General features: G+C 33.2%; 1 pseudogene; it reads left to right on the forward strand.

Annotated features, from left to right (window-relative positions):
- The first annotated feature begins 7,312 nt into the window (after nucleotides 1-7,312).
- LOC120216860 lies at nucleotides 7,313-9,112 on the forward strand (annotated as a pseudogene).
- Nucleotides 9,113-24,695: the final 15,583 nt, after the last annotated feature.

Here is a 24,695-nt window from a genome sequence, read left to right on the forward strand (position 1 = left end):
ATGGACTATTATGCCTTCGTCTTTTCACGCAGGTCACTTGAAGGATCAGATATACGCTTCATATGCGTTGGGTAATGGAAAAGCTATCCTTTATCCTGCGTGGTGGGAGGTCAATAAGGTTAGTATTTATTTTTGCATATTTAAAGGTGTTCATAAACGTCGTCATTGGCTTCTCGTCGAGCTTTAGCTCCCATCCCAGAAGACGATAGTATATGACAGCATGTTGAATTACATACCATTATCTGATTTGAAAGATATTATTTGTAGGGGATGGAGCGCTCATTTGGCTAAATACTTGGATGTGATTGATTATTGGACTAATTCAGAAATAAGAAGCCAAATAAGTTAAAAGTTACAATGATGAGAGACGAGACAGCGCCACAAAAAATGGCGGGAGCCAGAGGGGATTATGGTCCTCTTGTATGCATGTGCTTGGAACGTATGACAACAGGAGGTAAATAGTTTCTACCTCCCACGGGTAGAGATAGAGGTGCAGTAGGGTTGTGGTTTCAGCATTTTATGGCTAGAGAGATATATGCTAGACATTGCCTACCTGCATCTGCGTTCTGAAAGTGTGCATAAACAACTATATGTTATTGGTAAGTTTTAGCAAGTGTTGTTAACACATATACTCATTGTTGGTTTGAAAATGTTTGGTTAAGTACCTAGAATTCAATAATTTTCTGTTTGTTGGTTTTAAATGTGTAGAAAATCTCATGGCCATAACGTTTCTGCATGTTAATCCTGAAGTGAGCTGCGTGAAATTGATGTATTTGGATGTAAGCTCCCTATTGTTAGGAGTATTTGGATGTACTATCTGGGGCTAATTGTATCAATGTGCTGTCAAGTGTAAATAAAATTGTTTTTTTTTGTTTAATTGATTTGTTGTTTAATTTCAATCTGCATTATATTGAAGGCAAAAAAGACATGTTGAAGGTACACTTTCGCGTTGCGAATTTGACTTTCGCAACGCGAAAATCGCAACATGAATTTGACTTTCGCGTTGCAAATTCAAGGAAAACACCTTTAAAAAGATAACAGACAACAATCTAATAAGTGATAACAACTGAACAGATCATAGCAATGTTCAAACTCAAGTTACTAATGCATGTGTAACTGAAAATGTATGCATTCACACATAAAATACACATAATACAACGTTTTCATTTAAAAATCACCTAAGTTAATAAGTCCCAAAATGTAAAGCCGGTTGTGATTGAGATTTTTTTTTATTGTGATTTTGATTTCCTTTTGCTTGGCACCATATGAGCTTTGGATTTTGATGAGGATCCATAATTTGGTAGAGTAAAAGATGATTGTGATGGCACTGGTGATCCACATGTCAACCTTGTATGACCACTTTTCTTGCACTGACTACATGTCGATATCCTCTTCTCTTCACCCTTAGACGGTATACGATCGTGATTTTTTGGTCGGCCAGGTAGCCTACAGTCCATGACTGGTGGTAAAACTATTTGTAAGTCATCTGGTATGTCCCACTCAGAAGGATGTGGAATATGGTAGAAAATCTCGGCATAAGTCTGTCGATATACTTCTGTAGTGTAGCAATCCATATCGTATGCGCTTGAATCATCTTGGTTTAGATGAAGAGCAACTTTTATAACATGACCACATGGATAACCAGATGTTTGCCATTTCATACAACTACACGTCTTTGCATTTAGATCGACAAACTCATTTAAGTTATTATCCAATACTTCAAACAAAGTGTTTGAACATGGTTCAACTCTCCATGACGTTGACTTCACAACATGTTTCGTTATCTTTTTTTCAGTCCATGGTGTAACACGACGTTCCAATGTTCCTGTAAATTTAAATAAATAATACTTAGTAAAATATATTAAATATGATAAGTTACGAATTTAAAGAAATAATACATGCATGGTTTCTTTTCTTGTAGTACCACTGTTGAATAGAGGCTCGAAAAAACTCCATTAACATAGTAATGGGTAATTTTCAGGAATTACGACTTAGAGCGTTGATTGATTCTGCACTATTAGACTTCATGAAACCATATCTTGCTCCAAGTTGATGTACTCTTGACCATATTTCAAACCTGACATCTTCTAGTGTTTGAGCACATTGAGACAAAACATATCTTAAACAATTTATATGCTTATTAAAATCCACTTCCTGATAAGCTTTTACAGCCTTCCAGTATGTCCATTTGTGATTTTTTATACCAGAAGACCTTGATTTTAGATTTCTGTACAAATAAACACCACAAAGTCCATGAAAAGCATCTGGGAAACACCTTCTAACAGCGTTGTCAATTGAGTTTGCCCTATCGGATATGATTGTCATATTGCTAATAAGACCTATGCAATCCCTAAGATGCCCCATAAACCATGTCCATGAATAAGAGGTTTTAGATTTGCCAACCTCGTAAGCTATTGGCAGTATCCCATTATTAGCATTCATGGCTACTACTAATAAGTTTACTCCAAGGTATCGACATTTCAAATGTCCTACGTCAAATATAATAACTGGGCGCATGCATGTAATAAACGAACAAATCTACAAAAAAATATACACAATAAATATAATCATTTAAATGTGAAATGTATGTAACTAACAAAAATGAGTCAACAAAATTATATTGATTTACTAACCGAAACACCAATGGCGATAAACAGCAACTCAAAGCGTCATCTCTATCTGTTTTGATATGAGTTACCGACCCATGATTTTTCAGCTTTAAATTGTGACAATAAGCCGACAATTGGGCAAACAATGCTTCTGGCGACCCCCTCAACAATTCCAAGGCATAACATTTAGATCTCCAAGCTTGAGAATATGAGATACTAATCTTGAACCGAGCATTCATGTCAGTCATAATTTCATGTCCCTGATATACTCTGCCATTCAAAAACATTAACTCAGCCAGAAAACCACCCAATACCTTTTTGTTTGCCTGTCTATAGTGAGGAAAAACTTGGGTTCTTGAACATGTATGTTTATCAATAAAAGTCCTAACTTGAAACATTTCGCAATATTTTATCCTCTTTGCAATCATACGCCACATATAGTTTTTGTCAATCATACACTTTGTTTCGAATGATCTTTACTTGATTTGTTAACTTTTAGTTGATAGCCATATTCTACACATTTTGTTACAAAGCTATCTTCAAGTCTTCATTTGTATCAAAACAATCATCTTTCTTGATACGAATAACTTTTATGTAACAATCAACTGCTATCTTTACCAACTCTTCTTCCGGTATCTGAAGTAATTCTGGCATATTCCAGCTATACTCCCGTGGCATTTTCTTCTTTTTCTTTTCTTCGGGGACTTTTTCTTCTTCTTTTTCTTCTTCAGGGTTATATGAATTACAGAATAAATGTTCAACATGTTCATTCACAGTCATAACTTCCTCCTCATTATCATCAACAACATCTTCCTCGGTAGCGGTTATTTCATCATCAAAATTCGGGTATTGACCAATATCAAAATCATTACACGCAAGGTTTGTTTCTTCTTTTGAAACATCATCAAAATCCGAGTATTGACCAAGATCAAAGTTCAGGTATTGACCAAGATCAAATTTCGAATATTGACTAGTACTCACAATTTTTTCTGTTGGCTCATCATCGTCTAACTGGTCAATACGAAAATCGAAATTTGGTGCTGAAAGTTAATTGGGATTTGGATTAGGGAAAGGTTGTGGGTTTTAAGATTGTGTTTGGTATTGGACATGTGGTTAAACAAATTTTCTTGGTGATGAAATTGTGGTGGAACCATTAAATTTTGAGGTTGATAACAACGTTGTACATTGTGAGCACCATAAATTGGGGTTGAAGAACTTAGTTGATTACTACCCGCTACTGACCCAACTTCACTACTTCTAGGTTCGACAACATACAATGTAACATCATCTTCTTGCGAAACACTAATGTAAGCAATGAATCGTTTAACATCTTCATTGTCGGTTAACAAATAAAATTTACCTTTTCTCTGATAAGATATTCTAAATCCACTTAGAGGCTCTAAATTCAATTTCTTTGCAACACGTAACATTAGAGTTTCATAAGTTAACTTTTTTAATGACAGTTTTAGTTGAAGATTCATGGGTAAAGGCATATATTGTAAAACACGATGAACATTCTCCCATGACCCTCCAAAACACAAATCTATCCAAACATGATCAACATTAGATGATTTCATTCTACAAATTGTAAATTAATTTACTAAACAAACGAGCTATAAATTAGATATCATCACTAACTTAGAGAAAAACATACTTTATTAAGTTGATAGTTGATAATTTGGGAGAGAAATCATTGAAAAATTATATAGAAATAAAATTATGTAAAAAAGTAGAGATGGGGAATGATGTCGTTGGATATAGGAACGGATGTCGCCAGAGAGTGATAGATGAAGATGGAATGAGTTGCAATTTAGAGATTTAGTTATGAGTTGCTGCTGCTGCGTAGTTTATATACCCAAAACATTTGTGTTGGGAAAATAAAAGCTGTTGCGAAATTAAAATTCGTGTTGCAATTTAGAAAATCTTGTTGCGAAAAGAAAACTTGTGTTGCGAAAAAGAAATTCGCGTTGCGAATTCAGAAATCGAGTTGCGAAGTTGAAATTCCGTGTTGCGAATTTGGAAATCGCGTTGCGATTGCAAGAAACTGAGTTGCAAAATTTGAGTTTGCGTTGCGAATTTGTTGGTCATTTTCGCAAATCCAAAAATAGTTGATTAAAATCGTATATTATAAGACATTTTCGGTCACTGAAGTTATTTTCTCTAATATAAACTGTAATCTGAAAGGCAATATGAAATGCATGCTTTCTGTTATCTTAGATGGTGCGCGTCATGCTGCTACAGAACTTGCTACGTTTGGAGGGACTGTGGAGGAGCTTGGATCATGGGTTTTGCAAAAGGCATCACAAAAGTTCAGTTCTTGATGCGAAGTTAAAAGGAATTTTTTTAATATTTAGCTCTTGCATGAAATATGGGTTTAGGATCGTTTCTTGTGGAAACGAATAGTAAGGACGCTTTGGCCACAATTGATTTTGGAATCGTAATAAGAGGTGGTTCCACACATCCTAAACTTCGTTGGTCGACAATGGGAGTTAAAGTTTTCGTTTGCCTGTCGTGAAAGTAATAGGCTTGCGGCCAATATAACTAGGCTGCTCTTATCCTTTTGGCATCTATACATTTCAGACACCTCCGCTTGATGTTGTGTACGAACTCTCGGCGGATGCTCATGGAACTGCTCGGCACAGGAGTGGCGCCTAGTTTGTAGATCCTTATATTTCTATGTTTTCTTGATTCAAAAAATTTTTTTTGAGAGGGATTAATTTGTTTGAATTTGAAATCAAGAGACCTAAAAATATTTGACTAAAGTAACAATAGTTTTATCATTTTGAACCAAAATATTATTTTTAAATCTATAAGAATTATTATTTATTTAGTTAAATACCATTTTAATAATTTTGAATTAAATTGATATCCAATTAACTCATAATACTAAATTCAAACAAAATTAATAAATAGATATAAAAATTATAATTTATTTAGTTTTTTAAAAATGGTATTATTTATTTAATTGAATATTATAATACGAAATGCGTGATTTAGTAAAACTAAAAGGAATTCAAATGGAGAGGAAGTAGTTGCGAGGAATGTGGAATAGCGGAGAATTAGGTATCAAAGAAAAAGTAGCCATTAGTAAACATCAATGGGATGACTGACTACCAATGAACTACTTGTAGTATTTCTTGGTACTGCAATTGTGTATGCATAAATATGATATGTCAATCACTTGCATAGATTGGCGGTCTTAAAAGCCAAACTCGGCAACAACCCTTCATTAACACCCTCTTTCATATGCGGCAAACAACATTAATTCAAAGCTATTATTTGATCTGATCCACTCTACCTAATTTCAGTGGACAGCATCGCGGCCGAATGGATGGAGCCAATTTGGCAGAACGGCATTTTTGGCCCTTTAATTTTCACATGTTACTCCTTCAACTTTTATTTTTTGTTAAATTAATCTAATCTTTACAGACAAATATTGCTGTCTTTTTCTAATTAAAATATTGATGTTATTTCAAAAATTATAAAAAGAAAAGGTACTGTAATCATTTCATAAGGATAAATTAGTTGATTTTTTTCTTCATTTTTTTGTGATATGATAAAAATGAGTAAATAATTGACATCATTTCAAAGACTTCGTTTCTATTTTATTACATTTGAATCCAATTGACAAAAAGGTCAAATATTTAAAAATAGATAATAAAAATTTAAAGACTAACATGTGATAAGATTGTTTTTACTTTATTTATTTCAAAGTATATTTATATTCATGAAGTAAGAATATATATTTTATATTAATATATATTATTAATGAATGATTATAAGTTAAATGATAAAAAAATATTTTTTAGATTTGTAATAAAATTATGCTTGTATTTATAATATTAGGTCAAGGGAATTTGTATGAGGTTCACATAGTATTTGTAAACGTTGGAGACTGTAAGGAACAGGCCAGAACAGAAAGCAAAGGCAAAAAGGGCGTGTGGATGACGTTAGGGTAGTCATAAGCAGAAGCAGCAAAGGTCTCACCCACGTGCCGTATGTTGGTGTTTGCTACGGTCAAATGCCGGTGCCAATAATGCCACGTGCATGCCTAATATTCCAAAAAAAAAAACTATTAATACTTCCTCAAGTTTGAATGTTTGACCGTTTTCGTTTCATCATCCCCTAAAAAGGCATCCTTTGATTATAACCCGTTACTGGTATTCTTGGCTGACTTTTTGTCCGCCTCTCCACGCTCCATTCCAGCGAGTTTTTCCTCTCTCCTGCCTTTTTCTCTTATCTTTTAGATCATCAAGTGTTTCCCAATTGGAGACTTTAATATTTCTAGATTTATATCAATTTTTTTTGAGGGAATCCATGGTATTCTTGTAATATTCTGTAACCCAATCCTAATCAATTATAAAGTTTTGATGTAGAGTATTTAGTTTTGTCCAAAAATACCCAAAATCTAATGCCTTATTTTTTTTCTTATTTAATTTGTAGACTATTCTATTTCTTTTGATGAAGTGATGCGTCCATCTAAAAATAATATAAAATAGTTTTTTTAATCATATAAATAAAAGGTCGAGTAAGAAGTGTGGGTCAGGGCTGAGTAAGGGTGGAAATGTTTCCATGCTAGAAGCCACTTTTTGCTCCTCCCATTGGAAGATGATTTGTCGAACCTTTCTCTATACAGTGGTTTCTATCTCTCTATCCTCCTATCTTATCATCCTGACTTTTTTTTTGATGAATATTATATATTAATTCAAACAACATAAAGAGATATGAAACCCTGAAAGTCCAAAACCAAAAGCATTTGGGCTCTCAAAGTTTAGGTTTTTTCTCTCACCTCCTGCCGCTTGAAGCTCCTTTTCCCTCTTTTTGTGCTTCGAGTTCATAATTACTCCATGTCGGATCATGGATTTAGAGACTTGTACTACCATGCGAGTGCGTTCAACAATGATCACCCTCAGCAGAGTTTTGGTGGTGAAACTGATAGCACCTATAGGGTTTCACCATCCTCCGTTGATCCTTCGTACATGAGCTTCACTGATTGTTTACACAGTACTTCCATGGACTACGGTTCACTTGAAAAAGCTTTTGGTCTGTCACCGTCATCGTCGGAAGTGTTTTCTTCGGTCGAAGGCAGCAGCCGGACGACGAAGCAGCAAGTTGGTGCAGAGGATTTAGTTGGTCATACCGGTGAAGTATGGGAACTCCTAATTCTTCCATTTCTTCTTCCTCAAGCGAGGCTGGATATGAAGAAGATTCACACAAGAGTAAGAAAGATGGTCAGCCGAAAGGATCGGAAGATGGAGGCGAAAGTTCAAAGAAAGGGTAAATTAACTATGATTTTTTCGATTCATTTACATGATATTGGTAACTAATCCAGGGGTGTAGGTGTAATTGTATGGGTTTATTGTATCTAACAGGAACAAAGCGAAAACGAAAGGAGAGAAGAAGCAAAGAGAACCACGATTTGCTTTCATGACTAAAAGTGAAGTCGATCATCTCGAAGACGGGTATAGATGGAGAAAATATGGTCAAAAAGCCGTGAAGAACAGCCCATATCCGAGGTTTGGTTCTTTCACTTTCTTAATTTACAACCAAAACACAGATGTTGTAAATAATATTTTTATCTTTTATAGAATGAAAAAACCCTGAAAAACCATACCTGAAACCTTCGTCTTTGCATTACATCGCCCCCTTCTTGTGACCACACCAAGAATAAGACTCAATATATGAAACTTAACCTGCAAGCAACAACTTGAGGGTTTCAGTATTTGCTTTTGCAAGTTACTAAAATTTTTATTTCCTCTTTGTTTGATTCTCAATATTTGAATATGACTTGACTTTCTTGGGAAACAAACACATAATTGTGCAGCTTCTTCATCACTATCAAAGTTATATTTCTGATTTTTTTTAAATCAATGCAGAAGCTACTACAGGTGCACTACTCAAAAGTGTACGGTGAAGAAAAGAGTTGAGAGGTCGTTCCAGGATCCGTCGACCGTAATCACAACATACGAAGGCCAACACAACCACCCACTTCCGACGACACTGAGAGGAAGCGCAGCTGGGCTCTTCCCGCCTTCCATGTTAACCCCATCGCCACTGGGACCGCCAAGCTTCCCACACGAATTGCTCATGCAGATGCCTAATCATCATCATCACATGAATAACCAAGCCGATACCGGTTCCATGTTTGCTCAAAACGTTAGCCCTCTTCAGCAGTACTCCCACCAACACCAGGTTCCTGACTACGGACTTCTTCAGGACATGGTTCCTCCCAGGTTCTTTAAACATGAACCATGAGTCACCAACTCCCTTACTTCCACATCTTTTCGCTGTGCGTGTATATATACAAACATATATATATAATATGTGATTTAGCTACTTTTATTATTAGATTCATCTAACTTCTCTCTAGAGCCTAAGAATTATTCTTCAATCACTGGTCTGAAAGGGCCTAACACCAAGGACTAGACGGGAGTGAGATTTTTTTCTTCTTTTTTTCCCACTTGAAACATGGTTGAGTTGAGTCTGTCACATAGATTTAGAGGAAGAAAGTTTCTTTTGATATGGTTGGTTTTTGAAGAACAAAGAACCTGGTTTTAAGAGGATTTGCAGACTTGTAATAGTGGATTAATTAAAGTTATGTCATTTTTATATGCATGTTTGTTTATCATTATTGTTGATGCAATTATTGGTGCAGAATTTGAAAATTATAAATTAATTTATTATATTATTATTATTATTTATTTTTAATAGTCTAGGATTATTACAAATTAATATATTCATAATAATTCTTAGTTATTGATAAGTAGATACTTGTCGGCATAAATGTTTGAACATAAAACTTCTAAAATAAATAACATTCTCGTTAATTATTGAGGTTATTTGACGATTTCATATTAAAATTTTTATATATTATTTATAATAGCTTAAAAACATAAATGTAGGAAAGGTACATGAATTGTTTGATCTAAAATTTCAAGGAAAATGACCTAATATTCCCTTATTTGATATTTATATTTAGTCAATAATTTTATAAAATAGTACAAAATTTATACAATAAATGTACGCGACATTTGACGTATTGTATGGTATAGAATAGTTAATTAATTGAATTGAATTGAATTTAAGTTTATATTTTTTATATTTGACTTGAGAGACGTAGAAGCCACGTTTTCAGTCAAGTCTTGAACGAAATTATTGGAGACTAGTTTCGGGTTGAGATCACCAAATCCAAGGGTACCAAAATACAAACAATATAATTCAAATATAATAATAAAAAATATGATCCTCCACCCAGCGTTGAATATATATTATAATATATATTAACACAAGTAAATTATCTCATTGATTAATGGAATAAGTGTTATTTTTAGGTCTTTTCTTCCGCACCATTAAAGGTATACATAGAAAATATAATTAATTTTATAATAAACATCGAATTCACCTGCCTGCAGATATGGCGTCTAATATATGTATAAAGGATGACGATTATACATGTTGCATATTCCCTAATTAATTCCAACTAATCTTATCATTATAAAGTATATATTATATTATGGATTTATATTACGATCGATCGAGAGCCAGAATTAACATTTGACTCGAAAACAGAAACTTGTTGAAATAGATTTTGGTTCGGTATAACAAAGAATTTAAAATCAAATTAAATTAACATTTAATCCTGTCTGCATTTTTTGAATGAAGAAAGATAAAATAAATAAATAGAAGAGTTTCCTTAAATATATCCAGATTGAGATTGTAAGAAACAGCGATCAATTCTACAAATCGAAAGTATTTATGATGGACGATCGAGAATTGAAATTAAAGGTCTCCTATATACTATTATATACTCCTTACCAATAAAATATCAAATAATGGTCTATTATATTAGTACGACAACTTAGCAATTATCGTATCCTATAGTAACAACAATCAATCAAAATCAAATTTCAACTAAACTTCCAAAAAAAAAAGTGAAATAAAATAAAATTGATTAGCCTTTTAATGACCCATGATGAAGGTTTAAGTTTTCACATCGGATCCACCCTCCTATCACATTATAATTAGGATTAAATATAAAATAAATGTCTAAGCTATGTCGTCTTTCACGAATTTGTGTTTAAATTATTTTTCGAATCATCCAGGTGTTTAACGTTTCAAATGAGATCAATTTAGGTGTCTTAGTTCTAACGGTTATTAAAAAAATTCCGTTAAGTGATACATATAACAATATAGTAATTTTTTAAATTTATTTTCTTAAAAAAATTAAAAATATTTTATTTTTGAAAAAAAAAATCCCAATTGTTTCTAAAATACCAAAAAAAAACTTAAACTCTTAAAATCTCTTATTCTAGTCCCATTTACTCCCGTCGGTTATGTCCGGCCACCCATACATCGCTGACCACCCACTGATCGATCACAACCCTTACTATCATCTCAAAACCTAAAATTTCCAATTCCAAAAATCCCAAATCCCAAATACTAAATCCTTAAATTCCTTTAGTCGATCGTGATAATCGGTCGTTTGACCGACTATGGCTACCGACCATGGAATGTTTGGAGCAATAGCAAGGGGAGGGGAGGGAAGCCATGGAAGCTTGAGAGGGAGAGAGGGTGGGACATGGGTTGGGGAAATATTTTTTTAATAATTTTAAGAAAAATAAAAAAATTTAAAATTCTAAGATTTTTACATGTGTCATTGAACATGGTTTAATAATGACCGTTACGGTCGAGACACCTAGAGTGTAACGTTTGTAACGTTAAACACCTAGATGATTCAAAAAATAGTTTAGACATTAATTCATGAAAAGCGGTATAATTTGAACACTTATTTTATATTTAAGCCTTATAATTATCAAAAAGTAATAATCCAATATCCATATTTTTAGGGTAAAAAGATGATGTACACTTTCACATTTTCTTAATCACAGATTAGTAATTAGATTATTATTGTAATGCCTTGGATTCCGGGTTAGTAGTCTCAAGTTAACCCAAGTGGGTTTATATGAATCTATTAGCATAGTAGAGGAGCTTGGGCTAAGTGAGCTTTGGGTTAGGCTTGGGTTTGGCCCAACATGTAATAAAATGGGTATTTTTAATTTGAGAACAAACTCATGAGGATCAAAAGAACAATTTCCCCACTCAAGATTTTAAAAGCTGAAATCTTTTATGGTGATGATATCACCTTGTTCCCTTCTCTTTTTCCTCACTATTACTTGTCTTACTCCTTTTCCTCCATCTCTTCATTCTTTTTCTCCAAGAACCAAACAAAGGTTGGAACTTGATAACAACAATCCCAGTGCATTTTAGTGAAGGTATGAATCAAAGTCAGCATCTTTAGAGCTTCCATTTGAGTCCACGAAGTCAAGCTTTGGCCATGGTTTTTACATAGGGTGAGAGAAGTGGAAGAGACCTCTCAAGCTAAGGGAAAAGAGAAGCTTACCTTGGATTGAATCTTGAGCACTTCCAGCAGCTTAGGAAATTAATGTAACTCAATTTAAATTCAACTCTACCACATGTAGATCATTTAAATGTGTTTGATAGGTTGCATAAGTTAAGTAGCATTTTCATGGTAGAGATCGAAATTAGTGTTTTCAGCATGTGTATAGACTTTTTATGACCCTTAATCATTCATAAGATTTTAACAACAGTTGGGACCCTTAGTAGGGCTTTTTAGAATGGAAATGTTGCATTTTTTGTTCCAAACAGGGCATTTTTGAGCGAGGGTATTAGTACTGGAAGAACAATATCGATATTGTTCTGAAAACAAAGAGTAAAATCAACAGTGAGCATCGATAACCATTCAAGGAGTATCAATACTGCAGGGTTGGTCTCGATACCCATGAGGTGGTATCAATACCGAAAACACAAATTCAATTCCAGTAGACCATTTTGGCATTGGTACTCATGGGAGTATCGATACCCAGGTTAGAGTATCGATACTCCCTATAGGAGTATCGGTACCAAGCTATTTTTCCAAACAACGAACCAAATTTTGGTATCAATACCCAAACCCAGTCTCGAAAACCACAACACTAAGTATCAATACTATTGAGTTAATCATATACGAAATAGCCAAGAGGGGGTGAATTGACAATAAAAAATTCGGTGGAAGCTTTGACAGAAAATTGAAAATATTTGCACATCGATTTAGAGTGGTTCGACTTTCTCAACCAAAGTCTACGTCCACTACCTTAGCTATCCACACTAAAATTTTCCACAAATTCACTATTTTGTCTTTCTTTTGAAGACAAAGTGTAACCTTACAACTCCCTCAAGAATTATACCCCAAATTCTTGAGAACACTCTCTCCCAAAGAGAAAATTACAAATTTGCAAACTTTACAGAAAAACCGCACAAGGCAAGATGTTTGCACAATTCTAGAACAAGGAAAGAACACTCAAAGATAATAAATTGAGCAAAAAATATATTCTTGAAAGCAAAATGAATATTGAATGAAAATTGGCTTGAATTGCTCAAACTTGATGTTTGATGCTTTCTCTCTTGATTCTTTCTCAATTCTTATTTCTTATTCTTCATCAATGGCTTCAGAACTTTTTTAAATACACCTTGGATCAATTATGAACGTTGGGGATCATTGGTGAAGTCAATAGAGCCCTTGTGGTGTGAATACAATTTAAAAAATATGTTGGGAGCGTAGGGATATCGGTACACCTTCAAAGGGTATCGGTACACCAGTGTAAAATTCAAATATTTTGACCGTTATTTGACCAAGTGTATCGGTACCTCCCAGGGGTATCGGTACACTAATTGCATTCGATGTTTCTCAGAGCCAATTATAACATGAGGGGTATCGATACATTCGGGTGTGTATCGGTACCCTATTACATACAAAATTCAGGGGCATCGGTACATCCGAAGAGTGTATCAGAACACCCTACTTTAAATTATTTTTGGCTCGATTAAGGTTTGAAATACTTTGAAAAAATTGTTTAAAAAATATTTTAAGATTGAAACACAAATTTACACTTAAGTTAGGAGTAAAATTGACATTTAAAAACTTGGAGTGATATTTGGATATTCAATTATTTTAATCGAATATTATTTTTGAAATCGAATATAAAATCTTAAAATTCATTTACACTTTATTTGTTATTATCGAAACATCAAAATATTTTCAACAATCTCCCCCTTTTTGATATAACAAAACATTTTAGTAATTTTAAGATTTTCTTTTTGAAAACCATTTTTGAAATCAATTTTGAAAAATTACTCCCCCTTACTTTATTCTCCCCTTTTTGTTAAATCAAAAAGACTCTATGAAAACCGTTTAAACAAGTTTTTAAGGAAAATAGTCAATTGATTTATATAGATATAGCTATAGCCGCTAAGATCAAAACCATGAGAATTGTTAGCCATTAGTCCATAAACAATATTCATAAACAATATGTAATGGTAATTGGTCATTTGATGTCTAATATGTAAATGATGCAACAATTATGAAAATTCAATCTAAGTGAAAATAACTAATAATCATTCAAAATCAACCAAAGTCAAACAAAAAAAATCCAAACATTAAATATTCAAAACAAATATTCTCACACACATCCAAACATTCAAAATGTTTAACAATATTTCAAGTTCAACTTCAACCTATGAAAATAAGCAAGAAAAGGTTTAGTCAACCATCGGTGGGTCGGGAGGAGGAAAATATGCTCGCATAGCAGCCATATCTAGTGTAAGTGCATTGAGTCTTTCGTCCATAGCATTGAATCGATAATCCATTGCTTCACGGTTAGCTTGCATCTCCCGTTGGTTCTCTAATTGTTGAGCCCCCATAGCAGTTAAGTGGGACTTTATGAATGCAAACCTCATATCCAATATCTCCATGAATGAGAAAAAGTATGGAGGCATCGAACTATCTTGCTCGCCTGGCTCGTCATCGGCAGGTTAGCAAGATCGTCAACATCCCGTAGAAGTTCATCAAGCTCTGGATCATCAGCTGGAGCCGAGCAGCTCGTGAAGAGCTTGCACCTGGAGTTTTCTGGGTTGATCGAACCCATTGATCTTTATCCCCAGACCATCCCAATTTTTGCAAAGTTTTGAGATTTATTTGGCTTTTAAGAGGGATGGATACATCAAGTTGAACCCTAATCTTGGCTTTGATAAACAAATTACTAAGAAGACAACCGTAAACTAAGATTTATACATGTTTGGAGGGAACGTTGTTTACAGTTTCAACTAGTTTAGCAAAAATGGTTTGTGGCAGGTTTATTTTCGTTTTATTCTGGATACAATGTATCCACCAAAGGTCAATTGCTCTAAGAGTAGAGTATCTACCTCCGGATGGTCTAAACCACCAAGAGATGATCAAGTGAAGAAAACGTTCGTGATGATCTGACAAAGTACTCGCACTAGTCTTGGCTTTATAAGGAGTAGCCATAATTTCTCTTTCATTATCTAAACCGTCGTTATCTAGAACAAAGACATTAGTCAATATGAATGTATTGGCCTAGGAGATAAGACTGAATACTAAAAGTGGCAATTTGAGACTCGTTTTGGACACAAACCGCATTGGAATAGAAATTGTAAATGAGTTGGTGATAAACAACATGTTTAAGCTGAAAAAGTTTATCAGTTTCCAAGATTGGAGGGTAGGAAGATATTTAAATTTCATATCGATCATAGCTTGAATAGAAAGGGATACGTTCTTCCCGAATATTATAAGACTCAAATAGGTCAACAAACCTAGTGTAGAGATTTTCCCAACGACCAGGTTCGTTAAAACAAGAATTTCAGATACTCATTTTGGGATTATTTGGGTTTGGATTTAGAGGTGGAATAAAGGTCAGTTTGGAGGTTGGTTTGACTGACTAGACGATGACCTAGGGCGTTTAGACATGATTTTAAATCAGAATGAGACAAATACACCTGCAATTTAAAAACAAATGTATGCAACAATATCAATCTCAAAACAATATGATTCCTCAATATTTCAAGGTTCTCTATAACTAATCCTAATGGGCAATTTTGAAAAATCTTTGAAAAATTAAATTTGAAAATCATATAGTTTTCAAAACAACATAATTAAATCAAAAACAACAATTTAAAACAAAACAAATTTTTTATTTCGAAAATTAATAAAATTTTTGAAATTTTGTGTTTTTGATGAAATTAGTTGTAGAATCTAGTTTACAATCAAGACATAAGCAATGCCCGATATCTTTTTTGAACTAGAACTAACTAAAACTAGTTATATGTTCAAAAATCAATAAAATAGTATTTTTCAAAAGTTACCTTGAAAATTTTGGATTTGAGTAGATTTTTTTGTTGATTGCACAAATTTTATGATGCTAGCAGGATTAGATGTTGAAAATCAAGTTAATTCCGACTTGATTTCATTGATTTTGAGCAAATGGAGAGTTGGATGAGAGAGAGGAACGAACGGTGATCAAGAGTATATTTTGGGGTTTTTGGCTAAATGAAAAATTTAGGGATTTTAAGCCTAAACCTTACCGGGGGTATCGGTACCCATAGGGGTATCGATACATATTCAAGGAATATATCAGTACATATTCAAGGTGTATCGATACATAGCAAGGAGGTATCGATACTTGTACACAAAAATGTCAAAATATGTCTTTAAACACTTAGAATGCTAAATTAATTAGCTCTAGTGGTATTGACAACACATATTTTGAAAATTAACTATGTTCAATCAATCAAATCTACCTTTAAATTTTATTTGAAGATATTATTAATTTTCATCAAAGATCATACACTCCCCCTAACTATTAGCATAGAATGCAATCAAAAATGTCATTTTTATAAACATTTTTCACTTGCTAATTAAAAGTGCTAAAATCTTTTTAAACACTAAGTTAAGGTAGGTCAGTTAAACATAATTCTCTCATAAGTGTCCAAAATCTTTCTTTTTCTAAAGGTTTTATAAAAATATCAGCTATTTGATGCAAAGTATCAACAAATTCTAGAACTATATCTCCTTTTGTGACATGATATCTAGTGAAATGATGTCAAATTTCAATGTGCTTAGTTCCAGAGTGTTGGATGGGATTTTTAGTGAGACAAATAGCACTAGTATTGTCACACTTTAGGAATGGTACCAACTTCAATTCCATAGTCTAAAAGTTGTTGTTTCATCCATAAAACTTGTGTGCAACAGCTACCGACTGAAATGTATTCCGCTTCAGTGGTAGATAATGCTACACTATTTTGTTTCTTTGAAAACCAAGAAATTAGCATATTTCCTAGGAATTGACAAGTACCAGAGGTGTTTTTCCTATCTATTTTGCATCCTCCATAATCGCATATTTTGCATATTTCTTTGAAAGCTAGAGTCTCTAAGATACCAAAGTCCTAAACTAGAAGTGTCCTTAAGGTATCTAAAGATTCTCTTAATGGCTTGTAGATGTGATTCCTTAGGGCATGATTGAAATCTAGCACATAAGAAAACACTAAACATAATGTATGGTCTACTTGCGGTTAGATAAAGCAAAAAGCTAATCATAGACCTATATAATTTAACATCTACATATTTCTCCTCCTTCATCTTTGTCAAGCTTTGTAGATGAGCTCATTGGAGTGGCTTGGGGTTTGACATTTTCCAATCCAAACTTCTTAAGATATCCTTGACGTATTTTGCTTGATTGATGAAGATGACATCTTTTCTTTTCTTGATTTGGAGCCCCAAGAAAAATGAAAGCGTAACACCCCAACCCGTATCCGACCGGATACGAATCTGAAGTGTCACATTAACATTTCAAAACATTTATTTATACAAAATATTGAATACTTTAAACTCTTACTAAATATTACTGAATAATTTACATAAAATATGTTCAAAACCTTATCAAACTCGATCAGAGCATACATACTTAACGACTTTGTTTACATGCCAACCTATTTATTACAACAAAATACATAATGTGTAATTTTACTTATGATCTGATCTTCGAGTAGAGATATGTTGTTATGTTGAACTTAGCTTTGATCCTCCTTCTTCTCAGTACCTACGTGTAAATCGCTTACACGCTAAGTCATAGACTTAGTGAGATATAAAAATATAATAATGATACATTTCTTATAAATATGAACATACAATCTATTAATTCAATCATGTCACATGTACTTCAGTGTAAAGAATAATAACATGATAACATATAATAATACCAACACTTTTGATACCTGTTATAAGCCCATGTACATTACTGAGAACTTAAGGTATGTGAGTACATTGAGTTTGTGCACAATTATGCTGTCACCAAAGCTCAATCAATGTCTCGAAGGACCAGTCCATAGGTCCCAAAGAATATAGGTAACTATCCATATGTCCCGAAGAACATAGGTAACCCTCGACTCTTGGCATGCCAACTATACCTATATCTCTCATATCACATAACATGGGCACTATCATTATGCTTATATATTCATGTATTCATATCATTGCTCTGAAGATTACATATTTCTTGTCTTCTGTCACATATCATGTGCATATAATCATCAATCTAATCTCATATAACATATTATTTAAATAAGTTCACATGAATCATATATCATCTAATACATCAAAACATATATAACTTATGCATATATTTATAATGTCATCATGTATGCATGTTCATAACCATGTGACTATGAAAACCAACATAGGAAATAGACTTATCACAATTCTTATTTCATTGCAATATATCTATAATATGCACTCACCTTAGCCTCACTTAACTTCCAATCCACTTTTATGATTATAATCTCTTTGGATTGATCCTAACTTGATGGTCATTCCAGAACTTGCTTGTGTTCGATATCTACACAATCATACATATTATATACATATCAGCATTTAAATATCATGATTTGATCCTTACTTTCTTATACCAAAATAAAAGCTCAATTTCATTTTCTATTTAGGGTAGTATCGGTACCCCCTATAGGGTATCGATACATCCCTAGTTATAGTATCAATACTGGTTGAAGCAGTACCGATACCCTAACCCAAAATTTATTGTTTAAACCCAAAAATTCATCAATACTAATCTAAATCTTCCATTTTAAGCCCCTATCATGCCATTAAACTAAACTACCCTTACTCGCATCAAATTATATCCATATAAACCATCATTATCTTCCATATCGCATCATAATTCTTAAAATTAAGAATCTTGCTAAACTTTCGACTTTGTTATAAATCCTTTCTAACTTCATAAATTTCTTATTCTTATTAATGACAAGTCAAATTCCATCTCAACGTTTTTTATTAACTCTTTTTCAAATTTCATTTAGAAACCCCTTCTCTTTAATCTTTCATAACTTCTTTATCTTTTGATTTTAAGACAACTTAAGTTTTCCTTAAGCTTAAGTATCGCCTAGTGATCAAAACCATACTTAAAATCAATAAATAATCAACTAACCAGAAAACTCACCTTTGCAATGGTAGCTCACGGCTGAAGGGGAAGAAGAATGGGAATCTCTGAAAACTTTTTTTCCTCCCCCAATCTTCACGTATTTATCCTTATCTTATCACATTTTAATTCCTTTCGAGGTTAAATGACCATTTTACCCTTCCAATTATCCTTATTTGTAATTTAATCCTATACCAAAATTTTCATATAAGCCCCTAAACTTTTCAATAAATTATATTTAGTCACTAAATTCTAAAGTTTTACAATTTGGTCACTAACCCATAGTTTGGGATGTTACAAATTTTGCCCCTTAAGAAAATTCGTCCTCGAATTTTCATTGCACAAAGAGATGAATATATTGTCTACACTTCTCCTATTCATTTTCACATATTACCTCTTCAATAAATCTTTCATGCTATCATAAACTTAACTTCATTACTTTAATTCTTCCATTACCTTTTTCCCTTATACTTTCACAATCCTTTCATATCAGTTACACTTATCCCTCTTTATCATTTTAAACTTTTCTATCAATCCTTAATTTCCGTCAAACGTACAAATCCTTTAATACACTCATTATCACACTACTTTGTTATTCAACTTATTTCTTTCAATAAAAAACATAAACCTTCATCAAACCATCCATATATATTCTTCCAGTCAATATAAATCATCCTCCATTTCCTTAACTTATCAAACCTTCATTCTTACTCATGCATAATACAATTTCCTTGGTTCAAATTCAAACATTCCATTTACCTTTTGTCTTATAAACTGATCAATGATGTACATATTCTTAAACTCTTCCAAAATAATATTCTCCATCACTTGGTCTTTTAATATTCTCTTAATAACATACATCCCCTCTACTTTATCTTGTCAGTGCAGTAAATAAACTACTCTATTTCAGAACGATAGAGATCCTCTAACACTAGAATTTCCAATCCGTCTGAACTGATTAGCTTTACCCTTTTCAATCTACAATTTAGATTTGTATACTAGCTATATAACTGATTCATTCCCAATCTTACTTCAAATCCCTCGAATAGTAATTCCATCAAATTAGCAGGGAATTCAATTCTCTGAATTCTAATGGGACACCCTCAACATATCTTATTTACCTGAACATTGTGCCCTATTAGATTTGTCACTACTATATCACTATAAATAATTTCTAATTAAATTATCAGTTCTCTCACCAATTTACTACTAATATATGAATATGCAAACCCAATCAAACAATATCATAACGCATTTATTATAGAGTAAAAAGGTACCTGCTATTATTTCTGGATCATTAAAATCTTCATTTGTCTTGAGGTTATACATTCGAGTAGTGGAGCGTATTTTCTGTTGAGTAGAAGATTCAGGTTGACTTCTGCCTCTTCCTCTACCTCTTCCTCTTTGAGACATCGAAGCAGATTGCTCTGATTACTGGCTCTCCTATCCCCAATGGATAATCTCTCACGAAATGTCCCTCTTCACCACATCGGAAACAAGCTCTGTATTCTACTCTACATATCCCACCAATGATATTTTCCACAAGTCTGAAAGTGTCTCTGTTGTGCTCTTCCCTCACCATAACCTACTGATTGGGTTTGTCTAGCTCTCATCTGATTTGATCCTCTAACAGAGGATGTCATCGATTCAGACCTCGCCTAAAATTGAAAACCAGAATCTCTACCTCTCTTAGGTGGTGTAAAAAGCTCCAGTTCTTTTAGATGGTTGGGTTCTTTGATCCCCAAACCTTTCATTCTGAGCTCTCTCTAGAGCTTTAGCATGATTTACTACTTCTTGAAATGAGGACAAGTTCAACACGATCAACATTTCTTTCAACCTCGGGCGCAAGCCCTCCACAAACCACTCACATATCTTTCTCCGTCGGAATTAACTCAGCCAAAATTACTTAACTTATTGAACTCACACTCGTATTCATACACAGTGTGATTCATTTGCTTCAGGTTCAAAAATTCTTGTTTCATCTGCTTAATGAATTGATCTCCTATATACTTGTGTTTAAACTCTTCTAAGAACAAGGACAGTAACTTGGTCACTTGTCATCCTCAAAGTGACATTAGTCCACCACAATCTCGCTTGCCCACGAAGCAAGGAGACCACTCCATCTAACTTATCCACATCAGAACAGTGGAGTACATCTAGCATAATCTTCACATCATTGAGCCAAAGGTCCGCAACAACAAGACCTTCCTCAGCTTCACCTTCGAATTCAAAAGCTCCTAATCTCTTTAACTCCTTTGTTGCATTCATCCTTTGTGTAGAGGAAACAGGAGACTAGAAACGAATCATAATAGCGTCCAACGTCCTAAAGAAAACGTCTTGATCTTGTACAAGTACTGTTCTTCACCTTGCCTAGCTAGGGCAAGTGAATTACTGGTCTCAGTGGGCCGATCATCTCCCGCTTCACTTCAAGAGCTATCATGTCTGGACATCTAATAAAATACAACCATATAACTATATTAGCAAAATAACATACTTGTTACTATTGTCAGATCAGAAGTTTTCACATTTATATTGGCATGTACACCTACAAAGACACTCTAGACTTCGTTTTTAGCCTAGAATCGGCTAAACCGTAACTCTGATACCATTAAATTTAACACCCCAACCCGTATCCGACCCGGATACGAATCTGAAGTGTGACATTAACATTTCAAAACATTTATTTATACAAAATAGTGAATACTTTTAAACTCTTACTAAATACTACTAAATAATTTACATAAAATACGTTCAAAACATTACCAAACTCGATCAGAACATACATACTTAACGACTTTGTTTACATGCCAACCTATTTATTACAACAAAATACATAATGTGTAATTTTACTTCTGATCTGATCTTCAAGTATAGATATGTTGTTCTGTTGAACTTAGCTTTGATCCTCCTACTTCTCAGTACCAACATGTAAATCTCTTACACGCTAAGTCATAAACTTGGTGAGAGATAAAAATATAATAATGATACATTTATTATAAATATGAACATGCAATCTATTAATTCAATCATGTCACATGTACTTCGGTGTAAAGAATAATAACATGATAACATATAATAATACCAACACTTTTGATACCTGTTATAAGCCCATGTACATTACTAAGAACTTAAGGTATGTGAGTACATTGAGTTTGTGCACAATTATGCTGTCACCACAACTCAATCGATGTCCCGAAGACCGGTCTATAGGTCTTGAAGAACCTAGGTAACTGTTCATATGTCCCTAAAGAACATAGGTAACCCTCGACTCTTGATATGCCAACTATACATATAGCTCTCATATCACATAACATGCGCACTATCATTATGCTTCATATATTCATGTATTCATATCATTGCTCTTATGATCACATATTTTTTCTCTTCTGTCACATATCATATGTGAATATAATCATCAATCTCATCTCATATAACATATTATTTAAATATGTTCACATGAATCATATGTCATCTAATACATCATATAAACATATATAACTTATGCATGTATTTATAATGTCATCATGTATACATGTTCATAACCATGTGACTATGAAAACCAACATAGGAAATAAACTTATCACAAGTCTTATTCCATTGCACTATATCTATAATATGCACTCACTTAGCCTCACTTAATTCCCAATCCACTTTTATGCTTATAATCTTTTTGGATCGATCCTAATTTGATGGTCATTCTGGAACTTTCTTGTGTTTGATATCTACATAATCATACATATTATATACATATCATCATTCTAAATATCATGATTCGATCATTACTTTCTTAGACTAAAATAAAAGCTCACTTTTATTTTCTATTTAGGGTAGTATTGGTACCCCTATATGGTATCGATACCTCCCTAGTTATGGTATCGATACTCATTTTTCATTTGATGTTTCCTAGTATCGATACCCTCCTTAGGGTATCGGTACCCTATGTATCGATAATACCCTCCAGGTATCGATACCTCCTACATAATTTGTCAATTTAAAACTTATGGTATCGATACTGGTTGAAGCAACACCGTACCCTAACCCAAAATTTATTGTTTAAACCCAAAATTCATCAATACTAATCTAAATATTCCATTTTAAGCCCCTATCATGCCATTAAACTAAACTACCCTTACTCACATCAACTTATATCCATATAAATCATCATTATCTTACATATCTCATCATGATTCTTAAAATTAAGAATCTTGCTAAATTTTTTACTTTGTTATAAATCCTTTTAACTTCATAAATTTCTTTATGACAAGTTAAATTCCATCTCAAAGTTCCTTTATTAACTCTTTTTCAGAATTTCATTTAAAAACCCCTTCTCTTTAATCTTTCATAACTTCATCATCTTTTAATTTTAAGACAACTTAAGCTTTCCTTAAGCTTAAGTATCACCTAATTATCAAAACCCATACTTAAAATCAACAAATAATCAACTAACCAGAAAACTCACCTTTGCTATGGTAGCTCACGACGGAAGGAGAAGAAGAATGGAGAATTCTCTGGAAAACTTTATTTTTCTTCCCCTAATCTTCACGTATTTATCCTTATCTTAACATATTTTTAATTCATTTCTAGGTCAAATGACCATTTTGCCCTTCTAATCATCATTCTTTGTAATTTAATCTATACCAAAATTTCCATATAAGCCCCTAAACTTTTCAATAAATTCTACTTTAGTCACTAAATTCTAAAGTTTTAAAATTTGGTCACTGACTGATAGCTTGGGATGTTACAGAAAGCTCCCCTATCATGCTCATATCGAATTCACCTTGCATTAGCTTAGAAAATTCTTGGCAAAGAGCATCATTAGTAGAACCAAATATTATATCATCAACATAAATTTGAACTACTAATAAATCTTTACCTTTTCTCTTTAAAAACAATGTAGTGTCAACCTTCCTTTTGAAAAACCTTTTTCTATTAAAAGTTTGGCAATCTTTCATACCAAGCTCTAGGAGCTTGTTTTAAACCATATAAAGTTTTTGTTAACTTAAAAACATGATTTGGAAATTTTGAATCTTCAAAACCAGGAGGTTGTTCCACATACACTTCTCCTTTTATAAAACCATTTAAAAATGCACTTTTAACGTCCATTTGATAAAGTTTAAATTCATTGAAACATGCAAATGCTAATAATATTCTAATTGCTTCATCCTAGCTACAGGAGCATATGTTTCACCATAGTCTATTCCTTCTTCTTGAGTATAGCCTTGAGCAACAAGTCTAGCCTTGTTCTCACTATGTTACCACTTTCATCAAGCTTATTCCTAAATACTCATTTAGTACCTACAGTAGATTTATCACTATGCCTTTCAACTAATGTTCATACTTTATTTCTCTCAATTTTATTTAACTCTTCTTGCATAACCATAATCCAATTTTCATCATTTAATACTTCTTGGATATTCTTAGGCTTTATGCATGAGATAAATACAACATAATTACATACGTTCCTAAGAGAAGATCGAGTAGTTACCCCTTTGGATGGATTACCTAAAATCTCACCATCCTTGACATAGTTGAATTCTCTTGGGTATGAGATTTCCCTTTCTTCAATGGTAAGATTCTTGAAGGCATCTTGAGTTTCCTCATCCTTGACCTCTTCTTTTGAGATGGTTCTCCAACGTCATGTCTAATGTCATATGCATTTACAATACCTACGTCATCATCAACACAAGAATCCTTCCTCTGAAAGGGATTATCATCGAAAACAACATGAATAGACTCTTCTACCACTAAA

The sequence above is a fragment of the Hibiscus syriacus genome, unplaced genomic scaffold (assembly GCF_006381635.1).
Source record: "Hibiscus syriacus cultivar Baekdansim isolate YM2019G1 unplaced genomic scaffold, ASM638163v2 tig00110174_pilon, whole genome shotgun sequence".
NCBI classification, from domain to species: domain Eukaryota; kingdom Viridiplantae; phylum Streptophyta; class Magnoliopsida; order Malvales; family Malvaceae; genus Hibiscus; species Hibiscus syriacus.